This window comes from Lithobates pipiens, unplaced genomic scaffold, assembly GCF_037356315.1.
Source record: "Lithobates pipiens isolate NorthernLeopardFrog02 unplaced genomic scaffold, aLitPip1_a1.2 Scaffold_8, whole genome shotgun sequence".
NCBI lineage: Eukaryota > Metazoa > Chordata > Amphibia > Anura > Ranidae > Lithobates > Lithobates pipiens.
This window is the reverse complement of record NW_027507903.1, coordinates 629485782-629508093: the sequence shown is the minus strand read 5'-3', so window position 1 is coordinate 629508093 and position 22312 is coordinate 629485782.

The window sequence follows — 22312 nt, the reverse complement described above, 5'->3', positions numbered from 1 at the left end:
GTTAATCAAGGTCACAAACATAAACCCAAAGAGTAATCAAAAAAAGATACTGTGCTAGTGAATAACTTAAACACAAAACTAAAATCAGCCACTAAAAGTGAGATACACACACAGAATAAATGGAAAAAAAGGTAGCAGCATTGATAAAACAAATATTACTAAGTGTTAACCAAACTATAAAGAAGATTATGCTCAGAGCATAAACAACAGTGAATATTGAAATTACTATGAAAAAAATCATAAATAATAACATGTGAATATAGGGTAAATGTTCATCAGTTGTGCAACTGTCCATATCCCAAAATCCATAAATCAAGTGTATACAGGGAAACGGTGACAAATCCTCCACCACAACCGGTGATGTTAGCACGTCAGCTCCTCCTGAAGCTCGTTTCATCGTATACTGATGGTTGGTGACCTAGATGACAGTATATGACGAAACGCACATTGGGAGGAGCTTCCATGCTCATCGTGTGTTGCAGTCCAAGTGGAAGTGCTGTTTTAAAACCCTCAATGTTGCAAGTGCATTTCATATTTCTTAATAAATAATGTCCTATCGGAATTATGCTATGGTAAGTTCATTTCTCATTTTTGACAACTTCTGAGCACTCTGTTGAAACCTTCCTGATTGGGGGATTCGTGCTGCTTGCTGACTATACCCTTTGGACCATATTGAGGCACCGTTTACCATATCTGGATAAAGGCCCTGGCCAGGTAATTGGCCGCAAGCGTATCTAGCTTGCCATATGTTAAGCGTGCATTTCATGTGGTGTTGACACTCTGGTTGCGGTGGAGGCTTTGTCACTGTTTTCCATGTGACACTTGATTTATGGATTTTGAGCTATGGACATTTGCACAACTGATGAACATTTACCCTATATTCACTTATGCTATTATTGATTTATTTTTTCATAGTAATTTCAATAATCACTGTTGTTTATGCTCTGAGGATAGTCTTCTTTATAGTTTGGTTAACACCTAGTAATATTTGTTATATCAATTCACATTTTTTTCTAGTGCTGCTACATTTTTTTCCATAATCCCAAAGAGATCTTGGCTACTCTCTATGGAATCTTTAATCTGCAAAGAAATATATAAATGTTTGTGTGAAAAATATTTTCATCAATGAACAGCTGGGCTTGGCCATCTATATACGTTACACTTACAATATAGATACATATGATACTTGTTATTTCCTCTCTTGCTGTTTTCTATTTTTCCATTTATTTCTGTTTGTTTGCTTTTAAAAATATGTATTTGAAATACTAGCAAAAATAACTCTTATAAGGACGAATCATGTGGTTTTGAGCATCTAACTACATTTACAATTTTGACATTTCATTTTTTGTTATAATTTAAAAAAAAAAAAATCTTATTTGTGTTTTTTTTGTTTTATATATATATATTTAAGTTGAACTTTAGCCACACATGGATTTCCAACAGAGATCATTAGTGAATAACGTAAGTATTTTCTTTTTTCTTTTTTTACATTTTAGAATAAATTCATTAAAGTGGTGGTCCGGCCAAATTTGACTTTTTAAATAAAAATAACTTATCATACACAAGCTTAATGCATTCTAGTAAAGTTAGTCTGTAAACAAAGGTCCGTTTTGTTAGGTTATTACAGTATTTTGTAACTTTATAAACTTGCAGCAGACTGTGGCCATCTTAGGTGTGGGCATCTGAAGCCAGACTGTATTTCTTCCTGGATCTCAGCCTTACAAATCTCGCACATGCTCAGTGCTGCACAAGCAGTGAAATAAGTTTCAGGTCAGGTTTCCATAGCAACGGCAGTGTCAGAGGAAGTTGCTGCCTCTTAGCTACGCAAACCCCTCCTCCCTCCAGGAACCAGGAAATATAGTGCATTTATAACAACATAAATTAGCAGCAAAAGGAAGGAGTTTTAAATATATACTAATTGTAAACTAAATCATTTGTTTCTGTGCAGATATATCTACATAACAAGAGATATATATCTTGTTATATATGTATCTTGTTATGTGTGTATGTATATATGTAGATATATCTCTTATTATATATGTATCTAGTGTGTGAATATATATATATATATATATATATATATATATATATATATATATATATATATATATATATTATATTCACCCAGCGGCTACTTTTTTCTGTACACCTTTTCATAATAAATAAATAATAATAATCTCAGCAACAAAATTCATTTATGCATCTAAATGTATTCAAACTGAGCATATTAATGTAGAAATGGGGCATGTGTTATGGTGTTAGATGGGATGGTGCTAATTTACAACTATTTGCATAAACAACTTTCTCTATGTTATATAGATATATAATCATGTTAAAAATGAGTAAATACGCACAGAGCATCATCTATGTGCATTGGTTGCTTTTGCTTAATTTTTTTTTGTTGGGGGGTGGTCCACCTAGCAAACTCACTCCACCCACACAACATCCTTTGATCGCCACTTTGCTCGCCCATTGGCTGCCTGCCAGTCCCGCACTTACCCCATCTATGTCACAGCTATGGTGGCTTACCCCTGCATCTCCACCGAGTCATGGCGTTTGCTTCTCATCACGGCCAATCGGGTCTTAGGTAGGACTCCCACCCAGTTGTGTCTCAGGACCCTTTTCCCATGATTGACTGGGAGGAAATCAGTGTCACAATAATGATTTTAAATTTGCTAATGTCACACAAGTGGGTGGGCTTTGAGCACGGTGCTCCCTATAGGGGCATGGATAGGGGGTGTGGTAAGTGTGTCTCCATTATGGACCATTTGTTATTTGTGTGTTAAAATCCCTACTTCATATGTGAGTTCGGAGTTTTTAATGGTACAGATTTTAGAAAGGCAACAGTTACTCAAATAACCACTATTTACAACCAAGGTGAACCTTCAAGCAGATGGGCTACAGCAGCAGAAGACCACACTGGGTGCCACTCCAGTCATCTAAGTACATGATGATATTGAGGCTACAATTGTCACAGGATCACCAAATTTTGTCAATAGAAGATTGAAAAAATGTTGACTGGTCTGATGAGTCTCATTTTCTGTTCTAACAATCAGATGGTAGGGTCAAAAAGTGTGCCCAGGTGCACAACAAGGACTAATGAATTTCCACCAAAAAATATAGGAGAGAGAGATTTTTGTTTGCCATCTCCTGTGATAGAGAAATAAATGTATATATTCTTAGTGTTACGTGAGAGATACAAAGTGACCTATAACCATATCTTAAAATAATAAAAAAGACACACAAAAATATGTGAGAACATATAATTTATTTTTATAAATTTAACAATATTTGTAAAAGACTTTTTATAATTACAATAAAGGGAGAGAGGGGGGGGAGGGATAGAGGGGAGAGAGAGAGAGAGAGAGAGAGAGAGGGGGGGGGGAAGAGAGAGGGGGGGGAAGAGAGAGGGGGGATCCCAGCACATCACCACCATCTCCCGCAGCACCCCGAGTACAGCACCATCATCATCACCCCCAGCCCAGCACATCACCCCCTTCACCATCTGCCCCAGCACATCATCATCTGCCCCAGCACATCATCATCATCATCATCATCTGCCCCAGCACATCATCATCATCATCATCATCTGCCCCAGCACATCATCATCATCATCTGCCCCAGCACAGCACCATCATCATCTGCCCCAGCACGGCACCATCATCATCATCTGCCCCAGCACGGCACCATCATCATCATCTGCCCCAGCACGGCACCATCATCATCATCTGCCCCAGCACGGCACCATCATCATCATCTGCCCCAGCACGGCACCATCATCATCATCTGCCCCAGCACGGCACCATCATCATCATCTGCCCCAGCACGGCACCATCATCATCATCTGCCCCAGCACGGCACCATCATCATCATCATCTGCCCCAGCACGGCACCATCATCATCATCATCATCTGCCCCAGCACGGCACCATCATCATCATCATCTGCCCCAGCACGGCACCATCATCATCATCATCATCTGCCCCAGCACAGCACCATCATCATCATCTGCCCCAGCACAGCACCATCATCATCATCATCTGCCCCAGCACAGCATCATCATCATCTGCCCCAGCACGGCACCATCATCATCATCATCTGCCCCAGCACGGCACCATCATCATCATCATCTGCCCCAGCACAGCACCATCATCATCATCATCATCATCTGCCCCAGCACGGCACCATCATCATCATCATCATCATCATCTGCCCCAGCACGGCACCATCATCATCATCATCTGCCCCAGCACAGCACCATCATCATCATCATCTGCCCCAGCACGGCACCATCATCATCATCTGTCCCAGCACAGCACCATCATCATCATCATCATCTGCCCCAGCACAGCACCATCATCATCATCATCATCATCTGCCCCAGCACAGCACCATCATCATCATCATCATCATCTGCCCCAGCACGGCACCATCATCATCATCATCATCATCATCATCGTCATCTGCCCCAGCACAGCACCATCATCATCATCATCTGCCCCAGCACAGCACCATCATCATCATCATCTGCCCCAGCACGGCACCATCATCATCATCTGCCCCAGCACGGCACCATCATCATCATCTGCCCCAGCACGGCACCATCATCATCATCATCTGCCCCGGCACGGCACCATCATCATCATCTGCCCCAGCACGGCACCATCATCATCATCTGCCCCAGCACAGCACCATCATCATCATCATCTGCCCCAGCACAGCACCATCATCATCTGCCCCAGCACAGCACCATCATCATCTGCCCCAGCACAGCACCATCATCATCATCTCCCCCATCACAGCACCATCATCATCTGCCCCAGCACAGCTCCATTTGCCCCACTCGACACTGCACCCATAACACTCCATGGATGACAAAAGTACTTACCTCCGAGAAGTAGCTGCTTGCTGTAGATCTTCCACTAGAAAGGCGCTTGTACTGCCGATGATGCCGCTTTCCGAGTTTACTGGCAACAAAAGCCACATCGCCCTTACTTAAAATGGCGCCAGCCGGCGCCGCCTTGTACTGCGTCATTTCCGGTTTGGAAATAACGCGATACTACAGCCCAGTGACCCCTATTGCCTTCTGGGATTGCTAAAAATCATGTCCCAGGAGGCATAGCGGATGGGCAATAACGCAGCTGGAAACAGGAAGCACACAAAACAATTGACAATAAGTCAGTTTAAAAAAAAAAATATATATATATATATATATATATATACCAAATGTGTTTAAGGGGGCAGAGAAGCAGGGTATGCAGAGGACTTAAAAAAAAAAAGAGGGTGGAGCTCCATTTTAATAGGTGGATTCAGAAGGGCCCAAGAAAATATATACCCAGGATCCAATCAATATTAAAGACAGCCCTGGCTGGAATTCAATAAATGAAAGGGGTGGGGTCAGTGACAGTCAGGCTGGGGAGGAAAGGGAAAGATAAACGCTGACTAAAATATATAAATAATAATAATTTAAGTTTAATTAATCTTTATAATATTTTTTGCTGTAAGGTAAAAGATCTTTTAATACTTACCTTTCCTCTAACTCCAGCGCCGCTCTCTCCTCTATGATTCGCCGCTCTGGCTGGTTTTGACCTTGTGTGTGTGTGTGTGTGTGTGTGTGTGTGTATAATATATATATATTTTTTTTTTTTTTTTTTTTTATTTACTTGGTATTTATATTGGCATACATTTATTTTAACTACAGAGAGAGAAAAATTATATTGTATTATATATTTTTTTTTCACACACACACACTCAAAGAAAAACAAAAGACAGCAACAGTATTAAAATAGAAGAATTTTATTTAATTTTAAATAATTTTATTAAACATTTTATTCAAAGATGAATCTACAAAAAAAAAAAAAATATACACACACACAGTACTATTCAAAACTAAAAAGTATTTAGACCCTAATTTGAGAGAGAAGAAAGAAAGAAAGAGAAAGAGAAAGAGAGAGAAATAGTGAAGACAGCTAGTGAAGAGCGAGCAAGAAAAGAGGAAGCGAGAGAGGCAGAAATAGAAAAGAAAACAACAGTGAGCAAGAGAGAAAAGAGCTAGCGAGAAAGAAAGAGTAAGCGAGGGAGAAAAGAGCGAGCGAGAGCGTGAGAGAAAAGAGCGAGAGCAAGAGCAAAAAAGAGAAAAGAGCGAGAGCGAAAGAGAAAAGAGCGAGAGCGAAAGAGAAAAGAGCGAGAGCGAAAGAGAGAGAAGAGAGCGAAAGAGAGAGAAGAGAGCGAAAGAGAAAAGAGCGAGAGCGAAAGAGAAAAGAGCTAGAGCAAAAGAGAAAAGAGCGAGAGCGAAAGAGAGAGAAAAGAGCGAGAGCGAAAGAGAGAGAAAAGAGCAAAAGAGAGAGAAAAGAGCGAGAGCGAAAGAGAGAGAAAAGAGCGAGAGCGAAAGAGAGAGAAAAGAGCGAAAGAGAGCGCGAGAAAAGAGCGCGAGAGCAAAGAGCGTGAGAGCAAAGAGAGCGAGAAACAGAGGAGAGAGAGCCAGTGAAGAGCGAGTGAGAAACAGAAGAACGAGCAAAGAGCGAGCGAGAGAAGAGTCAGTGAGAAACAGAAAAACGAGCAAAGAACGAGCGAGAGAAGAGTCAGTGAGAAACAGAGAAGAGTGAAGAGTCAGCGAGTAACAGAAGAGCGAGCGAATGAAGAGTGAGCGAGAAACAGAGAAGAGCAAGCGAGCAACAGAAGAGCGAGCGAAGAGTGAGCGAGAAACAGAGAAGAGCTAGCGAGTGAGTGAAGAGCGAGCGAGTGAGTGAAGAGCGAGCGAGTGAGAGAAGAGCGAGCGAGTGAGAGAAGAGCGAGCGAGGAGAAGAGCGAGAGAGGAGAAGAGCGAGAGAGGAGAAGAGCGAGAGAGGAGAAGAGACACACAACTCCCCCCCCCCCCCCAAATAAAAATAAAAAATTAGGATACAGAATTAATAAATCAAACCAATGTATTAAACTTGAATTTTTCAGGCATGGTTTTGAAATAAATCAAATCCACTTGTCTCTTCAAATCTATGGAATAAAAATAAATAAATAATGCATTAATAAATATAATAAAAACATTAGATAAATAAATTTAACCAAAAAAAAAAAAAATATGAAAACAAATACACACACACATCTTTTTTGTAAATTGCATTAATATTTTTTAATCAGATTTTAAGATAATGTCACAGTTTATTTAATTGCACTGAAAGTTTAACATACCTGCAATAAAAGATGTCGATGAAAGTCAATCAATCGCTTTGGACAGATGGAATTTGGATCTACGAAAAACAATAAAAAAAAAAAGTTATCGTTATATATTTGGAAAGGAGTGGAGGTTGCTTAAGACCCCTTTCACACCACACCGCTGATAGCGTCGGCGGTAAAACGCCGCTATTTTTAGCGGCGTTTTACCACCAGATTTGGGGCGCATTTCAGCCGCTAGCGGGGCGTTTTTACCCCCCGCTAGCGGCCGCGACAGGGTTAAAACCGCCGGCAATAGCGGCGTTTTGCCGGCGGCATTACAGCGCTGCCCCATTGATTTCAATGGGGAACAGCGGTGGAGAAGCGGTAAACACACCGCTCCTTCACCGCTCCAAAGAAGCTGCTGGCAGGACTTTTTTCTGACGTCCTGCCAGCGCACCGCTGTAGTGTAAAAGCCCTCGGGGCTTTCACACTACACACAATGGTGCAGCTTCTTTAGGGCGGATTGCAGGCGCTATTTCTAACACTATAGCGCCTGCAAAACGCCCTGGTGTGAAAGGGGTCTAAGTGTTATGAATAGAAGTAAAGATGAGGTTGGTGGATAAAGTAAGGACGAATAGGAGGGACTGAGGAGTGGCAAGGACTTCTGAGGAGTGGCAAGGACTACTGAGGAGTGGCAAGGACTACTGAGGAGTGGCAAGGACTACTGAGGAGTGGCAAGGACTACTGAGGAGTGGCAAGGACTACTGAGGAATGGCAAGGACTACTGAGGAATGGCAAGGACTGAGGACAAGGACTGAGGAGGGAGGACAAGGACGGAGGAGGGGAGGAGGGAGGTGTAGTAGTAAGTAGTTGTTGGCTTAGTAAAACAGGAGCAGGGAGGAAGACAGAGCAGGACGGAGGAGTGAGGACAGGAGAAACTACAGGACAAAATGGTGGAGAGGAGAGGATGAAAAAAATAAAAAACACACCACCACAACCCCCCCCCCCCAATAGTTTTTGTAGACATTCCAAGTGTATAGAGAGTAAAGATGGAATTATAACAATTATAGAAAAAATATTCAGGACGGTCAGAACAAAATATATCACTACAAAAAAAAAAAAAAAAAAAATTAAGAAAAAATAATAAACACATTATAATTGCATATATATATATATATATATATATATATATATATATATATATATATATATATATATATATATAATTTTATAATAATAATATTTAAGAACAGTCAATTGCATTGCAAAGACATACTACATATACAAGCAGAAAGAAAAAAAATTCAAAACAGGACATTAATCAAAGAAAAGAGGAAATACATGCTAACACACAGCAGAAAGAAATGGAAGACAAAAAAAAAAATATGACATTACAAAGAAGGAACAATCCAAATGAAACCTATACATGACATGTATACACACAGTGAGCACATTTAGACCTACATTTCATTATTACAAACACTTACCTGTTCTGGGTAAATCTAGGTGAATTAGCTGCTTGAATCCCGACTGATCTTCTCTCCTATCTGGTCGGATGCTCTCCCCAGGACATCCACGTGTGTTCTGGCAATAAAGGGCTTTGTTCCCTTCTTAAAAATGGCGCTGCTGTCTGCCTCAAATCGGGTCATTTCCTGCCTGCAAATCTCGTGTGTTTTCAGCACAGTCCAGCCCACAGACTCATGGGAAACGATGACACTCATTTCCCATGAAGCAATGCAACTAGGGAAAGGAAAAACACCTCCGCGGAGGAGGAACAAGGCAGATTAGGACTTCTGCATAGCAACAGGGTGTTCCAGGTAAGTGAAAAAATTTTTTTTTACAGAATGATTTTTAGGACATTAAAAGGGAGAGGATAAGGTGAAAAGTGTTTTCAGGGTGGCCCTCCACTTTAAGCTATAATGCTCTTATAAATGAAAATAATAATTATGACAAAATAAGTTTTATAGCTTACTACATTGCGTTTAGCATAATTTTCCACTCCTGCTATTGTATTAAAGTGTATGTCATCCCAAGTACTAAAGTTATACACATAACCACTGTTTTGCTTTGTACAGTAAATTTAATTGATCAAGGTCTTAAATATATATGTGTATTTGCCCATAGATTAAATCTGTCTTATTTTAAAGGAACTATTTAGTATTTCAAAATCTTCTTTTAAATTTTCTTATTAAAAGAAAAGGGCCGATTTAATAAAAAAGTATAAACTGTCCAGCAAATAGAATATTCACTGAGCTCAGTAAATAACATGCAGTTGTGTTTATTTCAATCAACCAATTATGTGCAATAAAAAAATCATATGAATTTTTTAAATCTTCCTTGAATGTGGTTGGGTATTTACAGTAAACACTAGTATTTGCTATCATTCATTTTGCAAATTGAAGATACGATGGGGGTTATTTACTGAGGGGACATATACTTTGCACTGCAAGTGCACATGAAAGTAAAGTCTCTGTAAATCCGAGGGGGACATGCAAGGAAAATAAAAAACAGCATTTTAGCTTGCACATGATTGGATGATAAAATCAGCAGAGCTTCCCCTCATTTCAGATTTACCCCTTAGATTTAGAGCGACTGCACTTCCAAGTGCACTTTTTAGTGCACTTTCAATTGCACTTGCAGTGCAAAGTGGCATAGGTGTGCGCATCCTATTGGATTAGGGTGTGCCTCCCAAAGCTCAAACACACACTACCGATCACTCACTGTGTTCACTCAGAAAGGGAAGAGGCCAGTAAATCACATATTTACTGGCCCCTTCCCCACTCATCCTAAAACATCCCCTTGTGTGTGACCAGCAGCAGCCGATGGGAGAGGATAAGAGGGAAGCCAGAAGCACTGTGTGGGAGAAGGGGGGCCCAGGGCAGTAAAGAGAGAATCTGTGCTGTACAGGGTTATTAAGGTGTGCCTGGGCACACCCTGCACACCCTGTACGGATGCCTATGCAAAGTGGATTTGCCTTTCGTAAATAACCCCCTTATGTTTTTGTTTTCCTACTGCTAAAAAAAAAAAATGCTATTTTAATAATTTGTTTTTCTCAAAGACCACATATAAAGGTAATGTCACCACATTCTTTTTTTTGGGATTCAGCAACATGGCCTTATATAATCTGCTGCTCTTCACATCAGTCCTTATTATATACATTGTGACAATATGTGGAAACTTTTTGATCATCATGTTGGTATATTACAGCAAGACCCTTCATTCTCCCATGTACTTCTTCCTCTCCCAACTCTGTTTATCCGACATCATGCTGACCACAGATATTGCTCCTAACATGTTAAATATTGTTCTGCATGGGCGGACCTCCATATCATTTTCTGGTTGCATATTTCAGTTTTGTTGTTATTCTACAATTGAAGCATTTGAATGTTACCACCTGACAGTGATGTCCTATGACCGCTATCTGGCCATCTGCTCTCCTCTGCATTATATCTCCATTATGAAACAATCACTTTGCATTAAACTAGTTCTTGCATCCTGGATTTTAAGTTGTTCTGTGGCATTCGTTTTTACACTTGGCGTATGTGAACTAGAATTTTGTGGACCGAATTATATTGACTTTTTATACTGTGATTTAAATCCTCTTATGAAACTTTCCTGTTCAGATACATCCAGTATTCAAATGGAAGTAACCTTGTTATGCTTTCCTGTGCTAATAATACCCTTCCTTCTGATAGTGGTTTCATATACTTGTATTGTTGTAACTCTGTTAAAGATATCCTCCTTTTCGGGAAGACTGAAATCCTTTTCCACTTGTAGTTCCCATCTCACTGTTGTGTTTCTATTTTACGGAACCCTAATTGCTACTTATCTGATTCCAAAGGAAGGACAATCACCAACCACCAGTAAGATGATATCATTGCTGTACACAGTTTTTACTCCCTTTGTAAATCCTTTCATATACAGCTTGAGAAATAAAGATATTAAGGATATTGTTAACAAGGTTATATTAAAGAAAAAAGCAAATTATTCAAAACCTCTAATAAAATAAATTCCTAGTTTCAAACGTTGTTAACAAAAGGTAATTGTATTATACTGGATAAAGTAATTTTAATTCACTGTATATATTTTTAAACTCATATAGAACTTGCAAACACTGGCCATCCAAGACATGACTTCTACCAAAAAGCTGCAAAAAGAAGAAGAAGAAAAGGAAGCACCACCTAAGTGCAGTATAAGAATAAATGGTTTATTCACAAGCTGTTAAAAACACTCACAAAATGCAGAAGAAGTATCGCTCATAATATACACAGAAGGGCTGCCCCATATCCCTGTGCCGTGGAACCCCCCCACTATCAATTCGGGAGATGTAGGTAGAAGTGTTGGGGCAAGAACTCCCTGTGTACATCAGGCAGAGAAATGGTGAATTGGGTGGGGATCTGGCGCTCCAGGAGGTAATGCCCTTAAAATGGAATGTTGTACATTTGTTGGAATGGCAACATAGTCATAAAAGCCATACAATGGTCATGGACTGGTCCAAAGGGAACAGGGGTTTAAAAAGAGACAGCCATCCTTAGCCCTTGTACACATGGTTGGACATTCCGACAACAAAATCCATCAGATTTTGTCTGATGGATTTTGTCCGAAACTGGTGTTGCATACACACAGTCGGACAAAGTTGTTGGAAAATCCGATCATTCGTAATGTGATGACGTTATTTTGTTATGACGGGACTATGTTCAGGCTAGTAGCCAATAGCTTTGGTCTAGGAATTTGATCTGAGCATGCGTGACACTTTGTCCGATCGGAATTCTCTACACATGATCGGACAAAGTCCGATCGGATCATGTTGTCGGAAAATTTTATAGCCAAGCTCTTTGTCGGTCGGATATTCCGATGGAAACAGTCCGATGGAGCCCACACATGGTCGGATTATCCGACAACACGGTCCGATCGGACATTTTCCACTGGAATGTCTGACCGTGTGTACAAGGGCTTAAAGTGTGTCCAGAGACTTTGTAAGACATGTAAAGAAACAGGGAGGGGGAGGCTCCACTCTGAGTGTAGTATTAAGGTAAAAACATGTATTGCACAAGATAAAAGCACTTACAAGTTAAAAGTGAAAGTCATACTCAACATGGAATGTGCAGTCCTGGCAGCTCTCATGTGACCCTCTGGCTCCACACACATTCCGGATTGCTGGTGGGGAATGTCTGATGAATGGCTGGGTAGATGGCTTTGCTTCAGAGGAAACAGGAAGCAAGAAGCTCCAGGCTGAACAGCTTGAAGCACGGAAGAGGAAATGATGTTACCAGCACGGGGCAAGAGGAAGGGATCAGGACTGTCTGTGTGAGGAATAGGCAACGCGCTCGGAGCTCACAGCTCCTTCTACTGGCCTTCTGCTCTCTGGAGGAGAGCAGCTATAAATACATTCTCAAGAGCATGATGTCCAAGGCCGTGTAACTACAAACAGTGGGATAAACTGATTAAAATGTATTTAATTATTTTAAAATATATATAATATATATTAATTTAATATAATTGTATCTGGGGCATAAAAAGGTCTAGCATGTATGATGTGTGAAAATATATATGATAGGGATGAGCCGAACACCCCCCGGTTCGGTTCGCACCAGAACTTTCGAACGGACCACAAATTCGAACGAACTTTAGAACCCCATTGAAGTCTATGGGACTCGAACATTCGAAATTAAAAGTGCTAATTTTAACGGCTAATATGCAAGATACTGTCCTAAAAAGGGTTTGGGGACCTGACTCCTGCCCCAGGGGACATGGGTCAATGCCTAAAATGTTTTTAAAAATGGCCGTTTTGGCGGGAGCACTGATTTTAATGATGATTAAAGTGAAAAAAAAAGTGAAATATTCCTTTAAATATGGTGCCTGGGGGGTGTCTGTAGTATGCCTGTGAAATGCCACATGTTTTCCGTGTTTAGAACAGTCCCTACACAAAATTACATTAAACAGAAATAACATCATTGAAAACTGCTTGCGGTTTTAATGTTATAGCTGGTTCCTGCAATATGGTTGAAAACCATTGAGAAAAATGGCATGGGTAACCCTCCCTTCCCATTACCAGCCCCTTTGGGTCTTGTACACATATCAAGGGGAACCCTGTACCCATATTAAAAAAAGGAAATGCGTGTGGCCCTCAGGCCCTGTATACTCAGAACAGCAGTATACAGGCGGTGCAAACAAAACAGGGACTGTGTAGGTTTGTTGTGTTAAGTTGAATCTGTTTGTAATTTTCAACTGGTACATTTTTAAAGTGTAGCTCCAGTCAAAAAAACTATTTTTAAGCTTTTTGGAAAACATAGAGAAGGGTTATCACCCCTGTATAATTTGTTTTGTCGTCCATCTTTTTTTCATCTCACTTTCTGTTGTCTCCTTCCGTTTGCAAGTAGGAGATGTTTGTAAGTTGGATGTTTGAAAGTAGGGGCCTGCCCTATATGCTCTGCAGAAATGGCGGAACAAGGTGTTGGTTTTGCCACAACATTGTAAGCCCTCAAAGTTACTCTTGCTGGGCGCTGGAGCGCCCTGCTGTGAATGATTATATCAAGAATTGTAATTACATGCCATTGTTGCCATAGCCCTCACAGTTACTCTGGGTGGGCACAGGAACGGGCCCTCCTATGAAATATTATATCAAGAATTGTAATTACATGTCCCTGTTAAACAGGGGCAGAAAAATTGGGCCTTAGGCACTGGTGCTGGTGCCACGACACTGCAACCTCTCCCATATACTCTAGTTTTATTGCAGGAATTAGCTCTGCTGCAAAGCATTGCATCAAAAATTGTAATTAAACGCCCCTGTTAAAAAGGGGCAGAAAAATTGGGCTTTAGGCACTGGTGCTGGTGCCACCACACTGCAACCTCTCCCATATACTCTAGTTTTATTGCAGGAATTAGCCCTGCTGCAAAGCATTGCATCAAAAACTGTACTTAAACGCCCCTGTTAAACAGGGGTAGAAAAATTGGGCTGATGGCATCACCCAGAACCAGAAATGTTCTTCCAACATATCAGCGGAGGAGGAAGAGGATAGACAATCAACATAACAGGACAGTCACTCAGCATCAGCATAGGCAGTCTTGAAGGGATGTGATATTTCAAAAAAAATTATTCGGTTACATCAGCTTCAGGTGCTTGGTAGCTGTGGGTGATCCAAGACTGATTCATCTTGATGAAGGTCAGTCGATCAACTGATTCGGTGGACAGGCGCACCCTGTGATCGGTAACAAAGCCACCAGCAGCACTGAAGGTGCGTTCCGAAAGAACGCTGGATGCAGGACAGGCCAGTAGCTCAATTGCATACTGTGCAAGCTCTGGCCAGTGATCCATCCTCAAGACCCAGTAAGCCAGAGGATTTTCGGTGGGAAAGGTGTCCAAGTCTGACCTTGCCCCTAGGTATTCCTGCACCATGTAAATCAGACGCTGGCGATGGTTGCTGGAACCGATCATACCTTGGGGCTGCGGACTAAAAAATTGTCTGAAAGCATCAGTCAGACGGCCACCTTCTCCACCGCTCCTTCTGACCGTTGCCTCAGCAACACGTTGTCCAGGACCAGGAGTTTGTAACCTCCCAGTCTCTGGGAACGCGTTGCACAGACCTTTCTGCAAGGCCTCCCGGAGATGTCTCATCCTCTGCTCCCTCTGCGATGGCAATATAAGGTCGGCAACCTTACCCTTGTACCGTGGATCAAGGAGAGTGGCCAGCCAGTAATGGTCCCTCTCCTTGATCCGAAGAATATGAGGATCCTTCCGCAGGCTTTGCAGGATCAGGGAGGCCATGCAGCGTAGGTTAGCTGAGGCATTCGGTCCGGAGTCCTCTGGGTCACTAAGGGCAACATGATCCGCAGCTACCTCCTCCCAGCCACGTACAAGTCCACGTGTTTCTTATGCCGCGTACACACGAGCGGACTTTTCAACATCCAAAGTCCGAAGGACTGAGTCCGTCAGACTATCCGATCGTGTGTGGGCTGCAACGGACTTTTGACTCGCCAAAGTCCGAAGGACTTTAGAATATGGAACATGCTTCAAATTTTTCCGAAGGAACTCCGCCGGACCCGGTCCTCTTCGAAAAATCCGCTCGTGTGTATGCTACTCCGACGGACTAAAACCGACGCTAGGGCAGCTATTGGCTACTGGCTATGAACTTCCTTATTCGAATCCAGTCGTACGTCATCACGTTCGAATCCGTCGGAGTTTAGTGTGATCGTGTGTGGCCAAGTCCGCTCAGCCGAAAAGTCTGTCAGAACTCCGTCGGAATTCCAGCAGAACTCCGACGGAACTCCTTCGGAAGTCTGTCGGACATAAGTCCTCTCGTGTGTACGGGGCTTTAGGACTGTAAATCATCCCTACAAGACTGCTGATGCTGAGTGCTAGCCTCCACCTCCATGCTGACACAATTATCCTCCTGCTCCTCTTCCTCCTCCTCATCCTCTTCCTGTGTGATGGGTGGCACAGCAGGAACACTGTCTGGATAAAGGGGGCCTTGAGAGGCAAGGAAGTCCTCCTCTTCCTGCCTCTGTTCTGCCTCAAGTGCCCTGTCCATTATTCCACGCAGCGTATGCTCCAAGAGGTGGACAAGAGGTACAGTGTCACTGATGCATGCACTGTCACTGCTCACCATCCTTGTGGCCTCCTCAAACGGAGACAGGACAGTGCATGCATCCCTTATCATGCTCCACTGGCGTGGTGAGAAAAAAACGAGCTCCCCTGACCCTGTCCTGGTGCCGTAGTTGCACAGGTACTCATTGATGGCCCTCTGCTGCGTGTGAAGCCGCTGCAGCATGGCCAACGTTGAGTTCCACCTGGTGGGCATGTCACATATAAGGCGGTTCTTGGGCAGGTTCAACTCCTTTTGGAGCTCAGCCAGCCGAGCACAGGCATTAAATGATCGGCGGTAATGCACACAGACTTTCCTGGCCTGCTTCAGGACATCCTGTAAGCCGGGGTACCTGCCCAAGAACCGCTGCACCACCAGGTTAAGGACGTGAGCTACACAGGGCACATGGGTCAGTTGTCCCTGTCGGAGGGCGGAGAGGAGGTTGGTGCCATTGTCACAAACCACCATTCCTGGCTTAAGCTGGCGTGGCGTCAACCACCTCTCGGCCTGCCCCTGCAGAGCTGACAAAACATCCGCCCCAGTGTGGCTCCTGTCCCCCAAACAAACCAGCGCAAGCACGGCATGGCATCGTTTTGCCTGCGTACTTGCGTAGCCCCTGGAACGCTTACGGAGCACCGCTGGTTCTGAGAACAGAGCACTGGAAGAGGCCATGGAGGAAGAAGAAGAGGAGGGGGTGGAGGAGAGAGGTGTGTCACAACCAATAGTAGCATTTTGGAGGCGTGGTGGCGGAACAACCTCCAACACTAATGCACCTTGTCCTGCATCCTTCCCAGCTGCAAGAAGAGTGACCCAATGGGCCGTGAAAGACAGGTAACGTCCCTGTCCATGCCTGCTGGACCATGACTCAGCGGTAATATGCACCTTATCGCTGACCGCCCTGTCCAGGGAGGCAAGGACATTGCCTTCCACATGCCGGTAGAGAGCCGGAATCGCCTTCCATGAGAAAAAGTGGCGTTTGGGGACCTGCCACTGAGGAACCGCACATTGTACAAACTCACGGAAGGGGGCCGAGTCTACCAACTGAAAAGGCAGCAGTTGAAGTGCTAGCAATTTAGCCAAGCTAGCATTCAACCACTGGGCATGTGGATGGCTGGAAGTGAACTTCTTTCGCCGGTCCAGCAGCTGGGGCAGGGACATTTGCCTGCTATAATCGGACGTGGGTGTACTGCTAGCAGAGTGCCCGGAAGCACTTGGCTGTGACACACCTAATTCTACACCTTCATTCCTCTCAGAGCAGGTTTCAGAGAGGACTGAAGGTCTAGTGGGGTTGGAGATGCCAGCTGATGAGGAGCAAGGAGAGGTCCGCTTTGTTCTTTGGTGTGGGTCTTTGAGGTACGCTTGCCAACGACCTGCATGGCAGGTCAACATATGTCTGGTCAAGCATGTGGTGCCCAAGCGGCTGATGTTTTGGCCACGCGAGATACGCTTGAGACATATGTTGCAAATAGCAACGGTGCGATCTGATGCACTCATCTCAAAAAAGGTCCACACCAAAGAACTTTTAGAATAACGCGCAGAGGCAGCGCACTGCACAGGCGGAGCTCTGTGGTGTGATTCAGTCGGTGTGCTGCCCCTAAGCTGACCCCCGGATGGCATCCTGCCTCGTTGGACATGTGACTTCACCTCCTCCTCCTCCTCCTCCTCTCTCCCACCAGGCACCCACGTGGAGTCAGTGCCCTCATCATCCCCTCCCTCTTCATCGCTGTAGCAAACCTGGCAGTATGCTGCAGCTTGTGGAACATGACTGCCAGATTGCTGTCCTTCTTGAGCATCCCCTCTCTCTGCATTCACGCTACTGCCTTCCTCTAGCTGAGTGTCATCATCAGAGCCTACAAAACACTGGGCATCCTCCTGGAGCATGTACCCAACACTGTGCTCAAGGAGTTCAGGAGACTCCTCAGGAGGACGTGGTGGGTCTAGGGAAGGAGTCACTGATGATGACATTGAGAGGAGGGAAGACGATGCATTGGCAGCTGCTTTGCTAGTACCCTGAGACTGGGTGAGAGAGGATGAGGAGGATGAAGAGGGCTTGGTCATCCACTCTACCAAGTCGTTGGCATGTTGCGGTTCAACATGTCCAGCTGCCGAAAAGAAGGACAAGCGTGTCCCATGCCCATGTGCTGATGACAATGCACAGAGCCTGCTTGCCCTCTTTTATCGGCTCGTGCCTGTCTGCCTCTCCTTGCTGGCCTTCCAGACATGGTAATGGCCTGAAGGGAGTTGGGTAAAACAGCAGTGTAATGGAGTCACACAACACCCACTAAGCCCTGCAGATGGCTCTATTAGAGAACAGCAATAAACGGTAGATACAGGTGTATATTGTGCTGGAGTCACACAACACCCACTAACTCCTGCAGATGCCTTTATTGTAGAACACCAGAGATAAAGGGGTATACTGTAATTCAGTCACACAACACCCACTAAGCCCTGCAGATGCCTCTATTAGAGAACAGCAATAAAGGGTAGATACAGGTGTATATTGTGCTGGAGGCACAAAAAACCCACTAACTCCTGCAGATGCCTTTATTATAGAACAGAGATAAAGGGGTATATACAGATGTATACTGTGCTGTGCTGGAGGCACACACAACTTCCAATAACTCCTGCAGATGGCAAGTGGGCTCAAATAGAGAAGAGCTATGTAGGTGGATATAGCAGTGTGTACAGGGTACAGAGCAGGCAGACAGCACGCACAAGCTCCTAACACTACTGACTGCAAGCTCTATTATAAAAGATAGATCACTAGCTATATAGGTGAGGTGAATATAGCGGTGTATACTGCGGTCAGGGCAAGCAGACAACAACCACTACAGAAAAGCAAGATCGAAAATCGGCCGATAACGATCGGTGTGTACTGTGTTGAAGGTACACAGAACACCCACTAACTGCTTCAGACGCCAACACACTACACTAGGCCGCCGTGCTGGCGGCCTTATATAGTGTGGGGCGTGTACTACACAGCCTGAGCTATGATTGGCCACAGGCATCCTGCCTGTGGCCAATCATGGCTCTCCTCGCTGCTGGCGCTGTGATTGGCCAAGCATGCGGGGTCACAGTGCATGCTTGGCCAATCATGAGCCAGCAATGCACTGCGATGACGCAGTGCATTGTGGGCCGTGAGCGCCACATGAATTTGGCGCGAACGGCCCATAACGTTCGGAATTCGCTGAACGGGCGAACAGCCGATGTTCGAGTGGAACGTATGTTCGACTCGAACATGAAGCTCATCCCAAATATATCATAAACTAAAAGCTGGCTTCTCTAAATGCTGACATCAAATGTAATGGTGGAGCACATATTGGGCTAAATTGAAAAGGCTACTAATCTGGTGGGAAAGCAAGATTAACAAATTTATATATACAAGCGTATAAAAAAATATATACAATATATAAAAAATATACATACATAAAAAAATATACTTGATAAAATTCACACATGTCCATAAACATATATAATAATATGTATCACAATTATATATATATATATATATATATATATATATATATATATATATATATATATATAATTTGTAGCACTGACCCCCAAAGGAGCTGCTAGTTTTTGTTGGGCTTACCGTTACCTCACCTGCTCACTGTGTCCATCTTAGGGGTCCCGTTGTACAATGGATTAAAGAATGTTAGCTCTGACACTTAGTCCTTTTTCTGTATGTTTATTTAACAAAATCACACACTTTTTCAATAGAGGGGTAAAGGATAAGGGGGGTTCAGGTACCTTTGTAGTTTTGCGGGTTAGAGGTATTTCCTTGATCCAAAGGACAAACAATTTCCACAGGCTGGATCTAGCAATCACCGGATAGGCCTCTCTCACTGACCTAGCAGCTGGTGCGATGCTCAAACAAAGTCTCTGCCAAAGACTTGATAGGTTTAGTGATCTTGTTATGCAATTCTCTGCCACAGGAAGGCACAATAAGCTTCTGGTTGCAAAGTTAAAGAGTTTCCCCACAGCACCTGATTCTTTCAGCCGACCCGGTGATACTGTGTGGTAGACAACCCAGGATGCATCCTCCAACTGAGTCTCCAGGCTTTTCCATGAGGCACCAGCCTTGTTGCTCGGTCCTCTTCTGAAAGGTCCTCCCCTGGATCCTCCAGTTGCGTGGCTTCTCCCCTCAGGCAAGACAGCACGGGATCATCTCTGGATCAGTAGGCCCCAGAACCTCTGGGCCCACTTTTCAGTTGCAGAGCCTCAGGCCAGCTGGCCCGAGGCATTGAACAAGACAGCACACACCTCAGGCCAGGAGGGCCACAAGGTCGGGATAAGGAAACCCCCAAAAAATGGCTTCTGTACCTTAAGTACCCTTACCCAGAATGCACAACGGGTAGACCACTCCCATCAAGCTGTTTCTGAATAAAAGGGGTACCCAATGTATTCAGCTTGTTGCATTTCCAACACTTATCGGTGGTGACAGCGACACTCACGGTCAAGTGGAAACTAGCACAACCCAGCTAAACTGGCACAGAAACCAGAACTTTAGCATAATTAGTCTGAGCCAAACTGCAGCTTCAGACAAACTTAAATTGACTAAAAATACTAGCACCGGTATTGAAAATACCAGCTATATATATATATATATATATATATATATATATATATATATATATATATATACATATATATATATACACACACACATATATATACAGTATCTCCCAAAAGTGAGTACACCCCCCATATTTTTTTAAAATATTTTATTATATCTTTTCATTTGACAACACTTGAATAAATTACACTTGGCTACAATGTAAAGTAGTGAGTGTACAGCTTGTATAACAGTGTACATTTGCTGCTCCCTCAAAATAACTCAACACACAGCCATTAATGTCTAAACTGCTGGCAACAAAAGTGAGTACACCTCTAAGTGAAAATGTCCAAATTGGGCTCAGTTTCAATATTTTGTGTGGCCACCATTATTTTTTTACTGCCTTAACCCTCTTGGGCATGGAGGTCACCAGAGCTTCACAGGTTGTCACTGTAGTCCTCTTCCACTCCTCCATGATGACATCACAGAGCTGGTGGATGTTAGAGACCTTGTGCTCCTCCATGCTCCATTTGAGGATGCCCCACAGATGCTCAATAGGGTTTCGGTCTGAAGACATGCTTGACCACTCTATCACCTTTAACCTCAGCATCTTTAGCAAGGAATTGGTCACCATGGAGGTGTTTTTGGGGTCATTATCATATTGGAATACTGCTCTGCGTCCCAGACTCCAAAGGGAGGAGATCATGCTCTGCTTCAGTATGTCACAATACATGTTGGCATTCATGGTTCCCTCAATGAAATGTAACTCTCCAATGCCGGCAGCACTCATGCAGCCCCAGACAATGACACTCCCACCACCATGCTTGACTGTAGGCAAGACACACTTGTCTTTATACTCCTCATCTGGTTGCCGCCACACACGTTTGACACCATCTGAACCAAGTAAGTTTATCTTGGTCTCATCAGACCACAGGATATGGTTCCAGTAATCCATGTACTTAGTCTGCTTGTCTTCAGCAAGCTGTTTGCAGGCTTTCTTGTACATCATCTTTAGAAGAGGCTTCCTTCTGGGTTGACAGCCATGCAGACCAACTTGATGCAGTGTGATGGATATGGTCTGAGCACTGACAGGCTGACCCCCCCACCCTTTCAACTTCTGTAGAAATGCTGGCAGCACTCATAAATCTGTTTTCTAAAGACAACCTCTGGATATGACACTGAGCATGTGCACTCAGCTTTGTTGATCGATGATGACGAGGCCTGTTCTAAGTGGAACCTGTCCTGTTAAATCGCTGTATGGTCTTGGCCACTGTGCTGCAGCTCAGTTTCAGGGTATTGGAAACCTTCTTATAGCCTAGGCCATCTTCATGTAGAGCAATGATTCTTTTTTTCAGATCCTCAGAGAGTTCTTTGCCATGAGGTGCCATGTTGAACTTCCAGTGATCAGTATGAGAGAGTGAGAGCGATAACACCAAATTTAACATACCCGCTCCCCATTCACAGCTGAGACCTTGTAACACTAATGAGTCACATGACACTGGGGAGGCAAAATGGTTAATTGGGCATTTTCATGTAGGGGTGTACTCACTTTTGTTGCCAGTGGTTTAGACATTAATGGGTGTGTGTTGCTATTTTGAGGGCACAGCTATATAAGCTGCGCACTCACTACTTTACATTGTAGTAAAGTGTAATTTCTTCAGTGTTGTCACATGAAAAGATATCATATAATAGAGATATTCATAGTACCTACAGGTAGGCCTTATTATAGGCTTACCTGTTGGTAAAAGTGGTAGTACAGGGTTTGCAACCACTTTATCCACTTTAGCCCTGAAAGGATTTACCCCTTAATGACCAGAACATTTTTTTACAATTTGGCACTACACTGCTTTAACTGGCAATTGTGCGGTCATGCAATGCTGTACCCAAACTAAATTTGCATCCTTTTTTCCCCACAAATAGAGCTTTATTTTGGGGGTATTTGATCACCTTTTTTGCAATATCAACATGAAAAAAAAAAGATATTTTCTACTTTTTGTTATTAAAAAATACAATAAACTCAATTG